The sequence below is a fragment of the Heterodontus francisci genome, chromosome 12 (assembly GCF_036365525.1).
Source record: "Heterodontus francisci isolate sHetFra1 chromosome 12, sHetFra1.hap1, whole genome shotgun sequence".
NCBI lineage: Eukaryota > Metazoa > Chordata > Chondrichthyes > Heterodontiformes > Heterodontidae > Heterodontus > Heterodontus francisci.
Genome location: NC_090382.1, coordinates 108,262,586 through 108,277,989, shown reverse-complemented (window position 1 = coordinate 108,277,989; position 15,404 = coordinate 108,262,586). Strand labels below are relative to the sequence as shown.

Below are 15,404 nucleotides of genomic sequence, written 5' to 3'. Positions count from 1 at the left end.
AATGCACGATAGAATTGTTTTATTTTGCAAACTGAGGGATCTTTTAAATGTGATTTATCGCCTGTTTTCTTTCATTTTCCTTTATTGAGGAAAGCAGTATAGCCTGAGTTATAAGCATAAGCATATAAGAAATGGGAACAGGAGTTGGTTTTACAGCCTCTCGAGTCTGTTTTACCATTCAATAAAACCATGGCTGATCTTCTACCTCAATTCCACTATCCTGCACTATTCCCATATCCCTTGAGTCCCCTTAGTGCCTAAAAATCTATCAATCTCAGTACTCATCGACTATGGATCCACAGCTGCTGGGGTAGAGAATTCCAAAGATTCACAACCCTTTGAATGAAGAAATTTTGCCTCATCTGAGTCCTAAATGATCAGCCCCTTATCCTGAGACTATGACCCCTAGTTCTAGACTCTCCAGCCAGGGGGAAACAGCCTCTCAACATCTAACCTGTCGAGCCCTCTAACAATTGTCTACATTTCAATGAGATCACCTCTCATTCTTCCAAACTTCAGAGAACATAGTCCCTATTCTAATCAACCTGGACTTTCCCAAGACTGAGAGTCAATGCAATGCTGTGAGAGATCCAGGTGTTGCCCATCATAATCACTTCTCTACTCACCCAATCTGATTGTATGTTACTATTTTATAATGCCACTATGAGATCTTAGAGTTCGCCAACAAGTCATAGTCAAGGTGGTAAGGCTGTTAAAGACTGAGCTTTATTATCCCAGAGGGCTTGAGTGGGTTACCTACAGATCCATATAGAGCTAGAGGTCCCAGATTCCATTCCCAATCTCGCCTGAATTAACAGTTGGAGCTCTGGGAACATTAGGAACAGCAGGAGAACATTCACCCCTTGAGCCAATTACGTAGGAAAGGGAGGAGGCAATTCAGCCCCTTGACCCTGTTACACAGGAAGAGCAGGAGGACATTCATCCCTCGAGCCTTTTACATAGGAACAGAAAGGACCAATAGGCTTGTCGAGCTTTTCTCACAGGAACAGGTGGAGGCCATTCAGCCCCTCGACCCTGTAACAATGGAACAGGAGGGGGTTAATTATTATTGTATTAATTATATTTAATTGTATACAGGTGGTGGGCATTAACTGGGATTTACTTGTCCCCCTATAAATAGGAACAGACTGAAATTGTGGTGGATGAGCGAGGAGGTACATGCTTGTAATGTGCATCTCTGTAAATAAATGCAGTGTGGAAAGATTCTCTCACATTCTATCCTTTACCATCTAGCTTTCTGTTACCTAAGAACAAGAGGAGGCCATTCAACCCTCAAGACATGGGCTAGTCTGTATCTTAACTCCGTCTACCCACATTGGTTACCACTGGAAACAGTTTTTTCCTAGCTACTCTATCAAAATCCCTCTTAATTTTGAACACCTCTATTAAATCTCCCCTTAGCCTTCTCTGCTGTAAGGGAGAACAATCCAACTTCACTAGTCTCTTGGAATACAGGAACAGGAGGAGGACATTCAGCCCCTCTAGTCTGTTCCATCATTCAATTTGATCATGGCTGATCTGTGTTTTAACTACATCTATCCGCCTTGGTTCTGTAACCCTTAAAACCCAACAAAAATCTATCAATCTGAGTTTCAAATTTTCAATTGACCCCCAGCCTCAATAGCTTTTTGGGGGAAGAGAGTTCCAGATTTCCACTTTGTGTGAAGAAGTGTTTCCTGACATCACCCCTGAATAGCTGAGCATTAATTTTAAGATTCTGCCCCCTTGTTTTGGACTCCCCCCACCAGAGTAAATAGTTTCTCTCTATCTCCCCTATCGAATCCTTTAATCATCTTAAACATCTCAATTAGATCACACCTTAATCTGCTAAACGTGAGGGAATACAGGCTAGTCTGTGCAACCTGGCCTCATAATTTAACCCTTTAAGGCTTGGTATCATTCTGGTGAATCTGCACTGCACCTAATATATCCTTCCTAAGGTGCAGACCCAGAACTGAAGGCAGATGCTCCAGATGGGGGCTGGTCAAAGCTTTACTATTCACCTTGGCATTCCTGGGTTAGACAAAGGGAACGCACATGAGGGAACTTGCTCTAATTGTTATCTAGTGACTCTCTGACTGGAAATGCACTCATTGGGTGAAGATGGGGATTAGGTTTCGCTGCAAAGGCCCCCACATGGTTGAATAGCTGACAGATGTTCATTGTCTGGACATCAGGAATTGGCCCATCAGTGTATTGGCTACAGAAACTGGGTACACAACTGGGGGATGGTGACACCTATAGAACAGTGTCCATCCTGGCAAAAAAAACAGCATGTTCAGGAGAAGGGAGGGAAAGCTGTAGAAAGATAGCCTGATATTCAAACTGGAAGGAATGTAGCACCATTGCTGAAGCTCTCCAAGCTCTAACCATTCTTGGTTGCACTCTCCCACGGGGTGACATGCTCCATTAATGATGTGCTAAGGAGGCAGGGTGGAGGTTTATTAGTTATAAAAGACTCTTTAACCTATTTACTACTCAATAGAGAAGTTAGATAGAACTATTTCACACAAAAAGTATCAGACATATGGAATGTGTTACCAGGGCAGGTCATTGCAGTATAAAGTGTGGAGGAGTTCAGACAACAACCAGATAAGTTTCTGGAGAAAGGGAGGTCCTTTCGTCCTTCTCCACTCTCTCGCCCAGGTAATAGAAAATGATGAATAATTGAGAGTTCATAAGATTTGGTTTCAAACATATGAAAGAATTACATTTATACTCTTAATCATCAGCAAAGTAATAGAAGGTATCTTACTTGCTCAGCTACAACCTGCTCACCAGTGCTCAGTTTGGATTCTGCCAGGGGCACTCGGCTCCAGACCTCATTACAACCTTGGTTCAAACATGGACAAAAGAGCTGAATTCTAGAGGTGAGGTGAAAGTGACTGCCCTTGACTTCAAGACAGCATTTGACCAAGTATGGCATCAAGAAACGATAGAAAAATTGAAGTCAGTGGGAATTAGCGGAAGACCAATCATTTCAACACTAGGACATCATGGCAGGAGTTCCTCAGTGTAGTGTCCTAGGCCCAACCATCTTCAGCTGCTTCATCAATGACTTTTCTGTAATACTACTTGTTCCTTTGATATGTGGCCTATTGCAAGACTCACAGGACTCCAAGTAATATCTAAAGAAACGTGGGTTTTATTATACTTTAACCAGGAAATAAATATACAAACTGCTACTGCATGAGCATGTCAAAGGACATCTCACTCTGTTGGGTTACACCCACAACTCCCAGGTCATGTATGACACGACCTCACTTCCTGTGGTGACTTTCACTTACAGCTCTTAAGATGGTCGTCTTAAGGTGGTCCCACAACATCCCCCTTTTCTCCAAATAAAAACATCTGTGCAATATACAATGATGTTGCAGTTCAGACTAACTATACATGATTAAAACAAAACATTATTTACAGGTAAGCAAGTTTAACATTCACTAAAATGTAGAGGAGGTTTGCTTATTCGTCCCAATCTTGTTATCGTAAACTTCTTCCCAGAGCTGAGCCCATCCTGACAGCTCCTCCAAGACTCTGGTGACTCGGAACTCTGGTTACCATGTTCTTCCTCTCTGCTCGTAGCCTCTGTATGTTCATCTTCAGACTTTGTCTTTGAACGTGTCTGCGATGCCAGAGGGTTGTCACATGTTGTGTTGTCGTACAGCTCTCTGAGTTGACTTTGTTTCTGTCTGAGAATTGTATCGTTGGATGTCTGGACCTTGTATGATCTGGGCTGGTCATATATCCTAGCAACCTCTACAGGACACAAAGTTTGAGGACTCTGACCTTCGATCCTTCTCGCAATTGAGCTAATTCTAGTCCTGCTTGTCTGTCATACGATGCCTTCATCTTCCCTTGTTTAGAAATCTTAGAAACAGAATTGATAAAGGGGAGTCGGTGGATGTGGTATACTTGGATTTTCAAAAGGCCTTTGATAACAGGAGGTTGGTTAGCAAAATTAAAGCACATGGGATAGGAGGTAATGTACTGGCATGGATGAAGGATTGGTTAACAGGCAGTAAGCAGAGTGTAGGAATAAATGGGTCATTCCCTCATTGGCAGGCTGTGACTAATGGGGTACCGCAGGGATCAGTACTTGGGCCCCAGCTGTTCACAATATATATCAATAATTTGGATGTGGGGACCAAATGTAGTATTTCCAAGTTCGCGGATGACACAAAACTAGGTGGGAATGTGTGTTGTGAGGAAGATGCAAAGTGGCTTCAAGGGGATTTGGAAAGATTTAGTGAGTGGGCAAGAATGTGGCAGATGGAATATAATGCTGAAAAATGTGAGGTTATCCACTTTGGTAGGAGGAATAGATATGCAGAGTATTTCTTAAATGGTAAGAGATTAGAAAGTGCAGATGTACAAATGGACCTGGGCGTCCTTGTTAATAAGTCACTGAAAGCCAACATGCAGGTGCAGCAAGCAATTAAGAAGGCTAATGGTATGATAGCCTTTATCGCAAGAAGATTTGAGTACAGGAGTAGTGAAATCTTGGTTAGACTGCATTTGGAGTACTGTGTGCAGTTTTGGTCCCCTTACCTTAGGAAGGATATTATTGCCATAGAGGGAGTGCAATGAAGGTTCACCAGACTTGTTCCCAGGATGGCGGGACTGTCCTATGAAGACAGATTGGGGAAACTGGGCCTGTATTCTCTAGAGTTTTGAAGAATGAGAGCTGATCTCATTGAAACCGACAAAATACTTAAAGGGATGCAGGTAAGATGTTTCCCTTGGTTGGGGAGTCTAGAACCAGGGGACACAATTTCAAAATAAGATGAAAGCCGCTTAGGACAGAGATGAGGAGCAATTTCTTTACTCAGAGGGTTGTGAATTCTCTACCCCAGAGGGCTGTGGAAGCTCAGTCATTGAGTGTGTTTAAAGCATAGATTGATAGATTTCTAAATACAAATGACATAAGGGAATATGAGGATAGTGTGGGGAAAAAGGCATTGAAGTGGATGATCAGCCATGATCGTATTGAATGGTGGAGCAGGATTGATGGGCTTAATGGCCTACTCCTGTTCCTATGTTCCTAAAATTGATGACTGGCAACATCGCCAATCCCTCTGGCCTCTTGGTACTTGCTGCAATGAACTGAAGCTCGAGGAGAGACTCCTGCTCATATCACCCCTTCATGTCAGAACTCCCAGACTTTGTGTCATCCTTTACATGGACTGACCTGATACGCTTGACCTGGGTATTTTCTACCATCTTCAGTACATTTCCGACTTCATGTATTGTGACAATTCGTAGATCTTGGCATACTGGAAGTCCTGCCACAGCTGATCCATTTGTGGTTGCCATTCAGAGCTCCCATAGCTGCACTGTAAGGTTATCATTCCAATGCACTTGATTGGAGAACCATTGTAGTCAGTCAGCCTAGCTGTGGTGGGTCATACCACAGATTCCCATTTCTTTAAGTACATGTCCTTCAGTATATGGATGGGTAGAACATTTGCACTTGCTCTGGTGTTGATTTTCACTCTGAGCTTGCCTCTTTTCTGCGGACATATAATCCCGGTCATGGCGAATGCCTCAGATCGCATAATAGCATTGACATGATGATCCACATTAACTATGTGAAATGCGTGCTTGCTGTTTGTATGACTGCATTCTTCATCCGTGTCCTCTTGGCAAACTGTCTCTCTGCTGACTTGATGTACCTACTTGGGTTTTTGTTGTGTGTTGATATACTTTTTGTTGCGTTTTCCATCCTGTGTTGCAGACGTACTCTCTGTATGTGATCTGCTACCATTCCTGTGTTCAGTGTCTGAGCTCGGCCTTCTGCACTGCCTTGCCTAATGTCCTCACAAGCCACAAGCTTTGCACTGGTCCTGGTACGCTGGACAACTGTGAATTGGGTGAGTCAGGCCACATTTGTCACAAGGCTTAGCAGACTTCTGAGTCTTGGCCACCATACCAATTGTCATAGCCAACCTCCGACGCTTTTAACTGTTGGTGCCCAGCCATGATGACTTCAAATTTCCTTCCATCATTGAGTAGTGCATCTCTGGTGTGCCTTTCTTCTTTTCTAGCAGGTCTTTTTGAAAGGCCTCTAGTGGGGCAGATGCAATTACTAGCTCTATGACTCATTTCAACAATTCAATATCTGCAAAGCCACATTCTTGAGCTTTGTCTTGGCACCTTGCAACAAACTAGTCAATGGACTCAACTTGCCTATGCACTCGGAAATTTACCTTCACCTTGAGTTGCTCCTCCAGGAATGTCCATAGCTGGCTAGGGTCCTTCTGATTCCCAGCTGACAAATCTGATGTGCTGACCCATTGTAGGCCCTCATTGCCAGTGCAATCTTGATTGTGATAGCTTGTTTCTCAGTTTCTCTCACTTCTTGATACAGGAAACACAGTTCCATTTGTTGTCGAAACAGTTTAAATTCAGATGCTATGTCTGACATATTCCAATCTATAACTGGATATCTGAAAGTGATTGTCTTAATGATCCTGCTTTTTTATCAGTATAGAATATTTTAATAGTTTTTTTCTGTAGGCACACTTCTTTTTTTCCTGTTTAGACAGTTTCACTTTTCTGCAGGCCTGCCCCCTTTAAGAGTGAGACTATGTCATTTATTTTTTAATTGTGAGCTTTTTTTAAAACTGGGAAGTGTTTTTTCTCGGCAGCCAGCTCCAACTTGCAGTACTGGCAGCTGCTACAATCAGGCTTTTTCACTGTGATGTGAGCCTCCAGTGGCGCTGTTGAGTTTTTCCCTCCCTTTTTGGCTTAGGCCCCACCCACAAAGCAATAAAAAGGAAAACTAAAACAGTAATGGTTTCAGCTATTGCTTTTCACATTTTTTGACCCACTGATGGATTAGTTGAAAGTTCCAATCTCCTGGCAAATTGCCTACTGTACTCATAGAGTTTCAGCACCTCCCAAGGTTCTCTGGCCACAATGCGCTATTTGGTGGCCTTCAGAAAAAATATATCCCACCATTGCCACCAGAAAATATTATTTGTTTCTTTAATATGTGAACTATTGTAAGACTCACAGAACTCCAAGTAATAGCCAAAGAAAATGTAGATTTTTATTATACTTTAACCAGAACATATATATTATATAAAAAGTTACTGCATGAGCCACATCTAAATACATCTCATTCAGGCCACACCCACAACTCCCTGGTCATGTGTGACATGACATCACTTCCCCCAGTGACCTTCACTTACAGCTTCTTAAGGTGGTCCTCTTAAGGTCATCCCACAACACTTCCCTCTATCATAATGCTAGAAGTGGGGATGTTCGCATTTGATTGCACAGTATTCAGTACCATTCGCAACCCCTTAGATACTGAAACAGTTTGTGCCCACAAACAGCAAGACCTAGAAAATATTCAGGCTTGGGCTGATAAGTGGCAAGTAACATTTGTACCTCACAAGTGCTAGGCAATGACCATCTCTAACAAGAGAGAATCTAACCATCTCCTTTTGACATTCAATGGCATTACCATCGATGAATCTCCCACCATCAACATCCTGGGGTTTACCATCGATCAGAAGCTACAAGGACCAGCCATATAAATACTGTGGCTATATAACAGCAGGTCAGAGACTGGGAAAACTGCGGCAAGTAACTCATCTCCGAACTCCCCAAAGCCTGTTCACCATCTACAAGGCACAAGTCAGAACTGTGATGGAATAACCTTCACTTGCCTGGATGGATGCAGCTCCAACAGCACACTAGAACTCAACAACATCCAAGACAAAGCAGCCTGCTTGATTGGCACACATCCACCACCTTAAATATTCACTCCCTTCACCACAGGTGCACCATGGCTGCAGTGTGTACCATCTACAAGATGCACTGCAGCAACTCACCAAGGTTCCTTAGACAGCACCTTCCAAACACCACCACAAGCAAATTTCCCTTCAATTCACACACCCTCCTGACCTGGAACTATATCGGCCATTCCTTCACTGTCGCTGGATCAAAATCCTGGAACTCCCTTCTGAACAGCACAGTGGGTGTACTTACACCACATGGACTGCAGTGGTTCAAGAAGGTGGCTCACCACCACCTTCTCAAGGGCAACTAGGGATGGGCAACATATGTTGGCCTTGCCAGCAATGCTCACCTCCCATGAACGAATTAGGAGCGGGAATAACCTGCTCTACCATTTAATAATGTCATGACTGATATTCTACCTCAATTCCACCTTCCTGCACTATCCCCATATCCTTTGATTCCCTTAGTATCTAAAAACCTATCGATCTCTGTCTTGAATATACTCAATAATTGACCATTCATAGCTCTCTGGGCAATCAACAGTAATAAAATTTGATGTGAAGCCACATAAGGACGGATGTCCAAAAGCTTGGTCAAAGAGGTAGGTTTTAGGGAGTGACTTAAAGGGGAAGAGAGAGATGGAGACGTTTAGGGAGGCAATTCCGGAACTTACAGACTGGATGAGTGAAGAGACCGCCACAAAAGATGGAGAAAAGTAGGTCAGGCAATAGTTCAAAATTGCAGCACCAAGAGGAGAACATAATCTAAGTCAGTCAGTGCAGCGATAAGCAATCTTCTTTCACAGGACCTTAAATTATTTAAGCTGCATTTCAATGGAGTAAGAGAACACCATATATTATTCAACTGCAAAACAAGACTTGTGCACTAGTGTTGTTTCTCAGTTCACACGGTGGTGTGTTATTTGGAGCTCGAGTACATGGTCAAGGCCTTTGGCTCTTCCAACACGCAATGCTCCATGAGAAGTTTTGGACACATGGCGGTCTGGGTCTCCTGAGAGATGATGGTCAGGCACTTGTTGTAATGAGCCAGACGGATAATCTCACCCGTCATGTGCTCGAGAATAGTCTTCACAAAGGGTGCTATGCCACCCCTGGTCTTTTCGGCAGACAGAAGTATCATGAGTTGGTACAGGTTTGCTTTCATTTAACTTCATTTCCACATCACCTCAGGCTATTAAATAAAAGGTGTTCAATATTAATAACCGGAACTCTGTTCCCTAAAAGAAAAAATCCGCAACTTTCACCGAGGGGTTGCCAACTCTGCTTGGAAGTATTCCTGGAGGTTTCAACCTATAACCCTGCACCTCTGGCCTCTCTTCCCCCGCCCTCCATCTATTAGTCACCCAACACAGTCCATACTTGCAGTGCGCCTCCTTACCATGGCCAATCAGACTACCCGATTGGATGATTCTTTACTGTCAGTCAAATTAACCTTCCCTGCCCTCATCTCCAATATTTCTATTTTAATAAACTGAAGTGTTCAAAGCAACTGGAACAAAAAAAAACCACAATCTTGTTCAATGCCCTGATGATATTTCCCCCTAGTTTGCTCACAGCATTGCCCAGATTAATCAATTGGCAACCATAGAATCAGAGAATCACAGAATATTACAGCACAGAAGGGGGGCCATCTGGCCCTTTGTGTATATGTTGGATCTTTGAAAGAGGTATCCAATTCGTCCTACTCCACGTCTTTCTCCCCCGTAACCTGCAAATTAGTCCCTTCACGTACATGTCCAATTGCCTTTTGAGAGTTCCGATGGAATTTGATTCCACCACCTTTTCGGATAATGTGTTCCAGATCTTAACAAAAGAAATTTCTCATTTCCTCTCCAGTTCTATTTTGAATCTATGACCTCTCATTATTGATCCATTTGCCAGAGGGGAACAGTTTCTCCCAACTTGCTTTATTGATCCCTCATAACGGTGAATACCTCAATTAACTCCACCCCCCCCAAACCTACACTGCTTACGGAGAACAATCCCAGCTTCTCCAATCTCTCCATCTAATTGAAGTCCCTCATCCCTGGTATCATCATAGTAAGCCTCCTTTGTACTCTTGCCATCACACATCCAACATGCTGCCATTGTTAAACTTGTGACTACACCCAACTATCTAGACTACACTCCCAAAGGTAATCCACAACCACCAAGCATATTCCTTATTTTTGCTAACCAGTTATTAAGGGATATGGGACAAAGGCGGGTGTATGGAGTTAGGTCACAGATCAGCCATGATCTCATTGAATGATGGATCAGATTTGAGGGGTTAAATGGCCTCCTCCTGTTCCTATGTTATTGGACGCAGCTCACCTGAGAATGCTACTTCTGCCCAAGGGAAGAGGCTCAAACCCAACAAGTGCCGTTGTCACAGAGACACTATACTACATGGGGAGCTCAATGTGAGAGGAGAATCAATATTGGAAATGCACGACCATTTGAGTGGCACCTTTAAAAGAAAGAAGGGCTCGCTTTTGGACAAAGCCATCACAATCAGCTATGAGGACCCCTTTTATAGAAGTTGCAAAGGCAAACCTGGATTATGTAGAATTTTACAGCCCAGAAGTTGGACATTCAGCCTAACAGGTCCATGCCAGTCTTTTATGCTGCATTTGAGCCTTGGGGGAAAAATGAAACTAAACAGAGTCCTGACCACCTTCAGGAGATATGGAAACAATCACTCAAGGGTTTCCAAATGCTACTTAAAAAGCCCTAGCTATACTTAGTTAGCTTATTGGTATGCTGCCCATAACTTAACTGGGATCGGGTCTTGTTCACCCATCGCTCCTGTTCTCACTGGCCTGCACTGGCTCCTGGGCTGGCAGCACCTTGAGTCAAACCCTTTTTTTTCAAATCCCTCCATGTCCTCTCCCCTCCCTATCTCTATAATCTTCTTCAGCCCTACAGTCCTCCAAAATCTCTGCGCTCTTCCGATTCTGGCCTCTTGCGCATCTCTGATTTTAATCACTCCAGCATAGGCGGCCGTGCCTTCAGCTGCTGGACCCTAACCTCTGGAATTCCCTCCTTAAATCTCTCTACCTCTCTGTCCTCCTTCAAGACGCTCCTTAAGAAAAGAACACTTTGACCAAGCTTTGGGTCACCTGTCCTAATATCTCCTTATGTGGCTCGGAGTCAAATTTGTGTTTGATAATCGCTCCTGTGAAGCTCATTGGGACATTTTACTAAGTTGCTATATAGATGCAAGCTGTTGTTGGTGCACTAATTTGAATAACCCAAGTCATGAGCATCTCTGACGTTTCTTCATATAAACTAATTTGAAAGCCCAAATTTGCAGTTTGCTCCCTCTGTGTTGGAAACAAGACTTGCTGCAACACCTCCACCTCTACCTTATGACTTTCTAAGACCTCAAAATTGGATCCCTTCATCTGCCTCAGCCTGTCCATCCTTCTATAATCAGCCAGCCTTTAAAACCTGAGCTTAACACTACCTAATCACTAGAAATGAATAGTGCATTATCACACTGGGAGAATGGTCTCAAATAGCATCAGCAAATTAATTACTTTCACTGCTATTGTGTGTCAGCAGCATCTCACCAACAGCAATGAGGAGAATGGGCCATTTGATATGACTTTTAGTAATGAGGGCTGAGGGAGGAATGGTGACTGAGGTTGCCAACCCTCCAAGATTGCCCTGGAGTTTCGAGGGAAGCAATGATTTACTCTCCAGAACATTGCTGCAAGCAATAAAAACCCCAAGGGAAACATTCTAAAGGGCAGTAGGAAGTCAGGAGGTCAGGGGATGGAACCTCCAGTATACATCCAACTACAGCTGGCAACTCTCTGAGTCCAGGGTGGAAATTAAGATGGTGGGCCTCATCCTTTCATCTGGTTTCTCAACAAAGGGACAATTATAATCCTGTAGTCAGGGTGAACTGGGAAATAAAGCACACATGTTGAGTTACAGACGTGTGTTATTCTTATGATTGAATGTAAAAGATCCAGATAGTCTTTTGTGTATGTGAACTGATGCCTGAAGTTTGCCATCATCACTGGGAGGTACTGTTTATTCTGCTGGCCCACAGTTTGTGGTGGAAACGTATCACAAAGTGAGTCTTGGAACACTGCCCAAAGCTTATCAGAACCTGTGCCCTCCCCACCCGCCTGTGAATTTTTTTTCCTGCTTGTGCAAACTACTGATTCTGTGGAAGTTAAGAAATGAAGGTATAACACCCAGCTGCCAACGGACAAGGCATGTGATAGGGAATTGTTGCTATCTATTTATGATCTAGAGCAGGGCTCCTGCACTTATGCGTGTATTTGCAGAGCAAAAAACCAGAGTTTTCTTGGTAATATTTCCACAAAATCCCCAAATGAAGGAGGCCTTTCGGCACATTTTAATCTCATCTATCTCCATCAACAACCCGACTGGCTTCCCATTTCAGATGTGTTTGTCTTCTAAATGCCTAACCCCACAGGCAGACGGGACTTTAGATTTAAAATCTTACCCGAAATACTGCACTTCTGACAGTGCAGCACTCCCTCAGTACTGGCACTGGGAGTGTCAGCCTGAATTATGTACTCAGATATCTGGAGTGGAACTTGAACACATGATCTTCGGTCAAGATTATGTCAGTTTTTTTGTCGCTGCTCAAATCTTGGTCTGGGACTCAAGTACCTCCCAAACCCATGACCTCCACCCCTAGAAAGACAAGATGCATGGGGACATCATCACCTGCATTTCCCCTCCAAGTCACACACGATCCTGACTTGGAACTATATCACCGTTCCTTCACTGTCAATGGGTCAAATCCTGGAACTCCCTCCCAAACAGCACTGTGGGTGTACCTGCCCCACGTGGACTGCAGCGGTTCAAGAAGGCAGCTCACCACCACCTTCTCAAGGGCAATAAATGCTGGCCTAGCCAGCGACGCCCACATCCCGTGAATGAAAAAATGATATATATATAAAAAATACGACATTTTGAGTGAGAGGTGAGACAGTTATCATCTCTGTAAAGATGACAGCAACTAAAACCGGGAGAGAGAGCTGCTGCATTCTACACCTAATTCCATGGAGAAGCAATTAATTACATTCTCTCCTCTACAGAGATCAAATCAACATAAATGTTGAGCTTGTGGATCAATTGCAAATTTCTAAACTGAGACTGATGGATTTTTGTTTGGTAAGGGGATTAAGGGTTACGGAATCAATGTGGGTAGATGAAGTTAAGATACAGATCAGCCATGATCTCATTGAATGGCAGAACAGGCTTGAGGGGCTGAATGGCCTCCTCCCATTCCTAGGTTCCTAGATCCAGACCTTTTTCCCTCTTAATCAATCTACCAACCGATGTGGTCAAGGGTACTTGATATGTAGATGCCACAAAAATAAAGTGGTTCAGTTACTTAGTTAGAGAATCCTGTGCCTAGTGGGACACAAGGCAAGCCATTCCTAGCACTGATGGCTGCCTGGAGAGAGGTGGTTGAACCCAACAGTGTAGCATGTCCACTATCATCTGGCAGATTGTGGTTCTCCACAGTTGATGTTTATATTTGCTGGTTTGTAACAGGCTTGTCTTGCCTCTGAGTTCTTGCTGTAATAAAAGGCACTTTTATGTGGACCATTTGTTAGCCTGACTCACAAAGCCCCCACATGGCTTCTACCTTTCGACCTGCCAGGTATGGGTGGTGCTACCAGGAATTATACTACCGCCCACATAGCTCTCAGTCTTAAAGGCGAGCCCACCACAGCAAGGGACAGTTCCCGGGAAGGTTAGTAGTGCAGTGTTGGTCAGCTTAAACCCAGAGCTTTCTGGGCTCTCTGCAGTAACTATGATTTAGATCCAATTACATTTCCTGTCTGAATAAACACTCCATTCCATTGACTGTTGAACCTTCTTCACTGCACCTGCAAGACCCCTACGTGGTTTAGACAGAGGGGATGATAAATAGGATTGGTCATCTGCAGTACCAATCACAATACTTGCCTGAGTCCTGAGGAACGAGGAAGGCGGGCTTGGGAATCAGCATCAATGAGCTCACTCAGTGTTTTTGGGAACTTGTCTAAACTCGTAGGGTTTCATGTTCCTGACTGTCATCATCGTGCTTGTCTCCTGCTATTGACAGAGAGCTCAGTCGGGCTAATTATTGCCCACAATTTGCTCACCTTCATCCTAACACAGATATATTAGGAGTATCTGTAAAAAGAAGGTGGGCTTTTCTTTTTTTTGTCTTTTCTTTTCACCCTTTGCCACCACACAACGATACTGGAGATAAACTTATTAGGGCGGGTTGCATAGACTCGTTTTGTACTTCTTCAAATATAGAAGATTAAGTGGTGATCTAATCGAGGTATTTAAGATGATTAAAGGATTTGATAGGGCAGAGAGAGAGAGAAACTATTTCCTCTACTGGGTGGGAGTCCAGAACAATGGGGCATAACCTTAAAATTAGAGCTAGACCATTCTTCACACAAAGGGAATCTGGAACTCTCTCCCCCAACAAGCTGTTGAGGCTGGAGGTCAATTGAAAATGACAAAACTGAGACTAATAGATTTTTGTACGGTAAAAGTACTCAGAGATATGGAACCAAAGTCGGTAAAGCAAGTTAAAACGCAGATCAGCCATGATCTAATTGAATGGTAGAAAAGGTTTGAGGGGCTGAATGGTCTCCTCCTGTTCCTATGATCCGAAGGGGCTTACTCCTTGTTGGGGTATTATTCCATGGGCGCTAACAGGTCACAATTAGAGGGTGAAGGACAGAATTTTAGCCCCGCCTACCCATGGGAGTTGGGTGGGTTAAAATGGTCGGTCTTACCCCAGACTATCCCATGAGCTGTAAATTTAACTCGCTGTTTTGAGCAGGTGAGAGGAGCAACTGCCAAGTGAATGTCTTCTTTCACCATACTTAGACATATCTGGGGCCCAAGCTGCAATCTTAACCCAAGGCTTGCACAGAATGAGCCGTCGTGGCTTCCCGACCAGTTAAGAGGAAACCAGGTCACAAGAGGCTCAGAAAATGAGTGAATCTTGGTTCTTTTATTTCCTTGTGGGCCTGAATGAATTGCAGGAAACCTTAGGAGTTATAGACTGACAGTGCAGAGGGAGCTTTACTCTGCATCTAACTCGTACTGTACCTGAAATAAAAACAGAACAGTTCTGATGAAAGGTCACAGACCAGAAACATTAAGTCTGTTTCTCTCTCCACAGATGCTGCCAGACCTGCTGAGTATTTCCAGCATTTCTGTTTATATTTCAGATTTCCAGCATCTGCAGTATTTTACTTTTATTTTTATGCTGTACCTGTCCTGGGAGAGTTTGATGGGACAGTGTAGAGAGAGCTTTACTCTGTATCTAGCCCCGTTTTTTTTCTTCTTTCTAACACCCGTTTTTTTCTTCATTTTTTGACAGTATCGAGGGAGCTTTACTCTGTATCTAACCCCGTGCTGTACCTATCTTGGGAGTGTTTGATGGGACAGTATAGAGGGAGCTTTACTCTGTATCTAACTCCATTTTTTTTATAGAGGGAGCTTTACTCTGTATCTAGTCCCGTGCTGTACCTGTCCTGGGAGTGTTTGATGGGACAGTACAGAGGGAGCTTTACTCTATATCTAACCCCCGTTTTATTTTTATTTTTTTTAGGTGGCCTTTATACC

General features: G+C 43.5%; 1 protein-coding gene across 3 annotated transcripts in view; it reads right to left on the bottom strand.

Annotated features, from left to right (window-relative positions):
- Positions 1-15,404, bottom strand: part of LOC137376058 (synaptopodin) — an 82,165-nt gene that overhangs the window by 60,618 nt on the left and 6,143 nt on the right. The window contains exon 1 of one of the 3 annotated variants that reach the window (XM_068044052.1): positions 2,777-3,190. The exons of 1 other annotated variant lie outside the window; for it this stretch is intronic. The gene's annotated coding sequence lies outside the window, so the exon portion shown is untranslated. Of the gene's footprint in view, positions 1-2,776; positions 3,191-15,404 lie in introns of those variants that run through there. One more of the 3 variants, XM_068044054.1, reaches the window with a different exon arrangement.